General features: G+C 43.1%; 1 non-coding gene across 1 annotated transcript; it reads right to left on the bottom strand.

The window, feature by feature from the left end:
• Positions 1 to 107, bottom strand: LOC122479190. The gene has a single exon (XR_006296258.1). It is a non-coding gene; the product is annotated as a U6 spliceosomal RNA (small nuclear RNA).
• Between the last annotated feature and the right edge of the window lie 1,086 nt (positions 108 to 1,193).

Raw genomic sequence — 1,193 nt, 5'->3', positions numbered from 1 at the left:
TTAAATATGGAACCCTTCACGAATTTGAATGTCATCCTTGCACAGGGGCCATGCTAATCTTCTCTGTATCATTTCAATTATAGTATATGTGCTGCTGAAGCGAACACTAATAGATTTTGATGAAGGTTAGCCAATAGCAACTCCAAAGTTACAAAAATACACTATGTGAATGAGTTCTATGACTTATTTCTCTTTAGCCAGTGAAACTGCAATTCCTAATGTTATGCCCAGAATTCGTGATCCCCAAAGACCACCAGGGAGCTGAGTCTGATGCAAAAGCAAAGAACCTTTATTCAAGCTAGCTCGAGCTCAATCCCCTACCTGCACGACGCAGCGGTGAGATGCCAGAGAGAACCAGCGAGTTTCAAAAGCACAAAGGTTTTATAGGGGGTCTAGGGGCAGTTGGTGAGGTAATGGCTGTGGCCTCAGCCGATTGGCTGGGGAAGGGTCGTGGCCTCAGCCGATTGGCTGGGGAAGGGTCGGAGTCCCATTACGCAGGTCGCCGGGCATGTTTTGATCGGGAAGTTTGAACGGGTGAGCGGGAGGTTACTCAAGGGGAGGAGGTGTGGTCTGAGGTTTCTGTGATTTTCCCGGAAAGGGACCATGTCGGGGACATAGTCACTCAAGGTGGAGGACACAGAACAAGATGGAGTCGGCCGGTGTAGTTCCGCTCTTTCACTAATGTAGCAAAAGAATTGCCTATATTTATATGGAGTCATATAAGTCATATGACTTACATGAGTCATATAAGTTATAAGTCGAACAACTTAAGGGAGAAAAGGTGAACGAAATAGAAAATAATGTTGCTTGTTTTCTATTGTAAATAGAAACTTTGGAATTTCAGATGTTTCATTAAAGAACATAGTAGTTTTCCTACATTATGATATAAAAGAACTGTGGATCTCTGAAGAGTATTTCTTCCGACAGAGAGCAAAGGAAATGTTCCTCTCCCAGAGCAAAATTAGTAATTAACATTCAGTGAGTAGAAGAAGAAGCTTCTGAAAGTACTACCGGTTATTCTCAGTTACCTTGCCTATTATGGCAACGAACTAGGGAGTTTGTGACTTAGCCTGCCCCAGAAAGACGGATCAAAATGGGAGGTAGAACCAAGTCTCACAAATCCTACTTCTTTGGGAAACAAATCATAAGGAACAGCTAACAACAATCAGCAACCAGAAGGCAAATGCTGAGAA

Source organism: Prionailurus bengalensis, chromosome B1 (assembly GCF_016509475.1).
Source record: "Prionailurus bengalensis isolate Pbe53 chromosome B1, Fcat_Pben_1.1_paternal_pri, whole genome shotgun sequence".
Lineage (NCBI taxonomy): Eukaryota > Metazoa > Chordata > Mammalia > Carnivora > Felidae > Prionailurus > Prionailurus bengalensis.
Note: the sequence above shows the minus strand (reverse complement) of the source record. Positions and strands in the feature narration are given on the sequence as shown.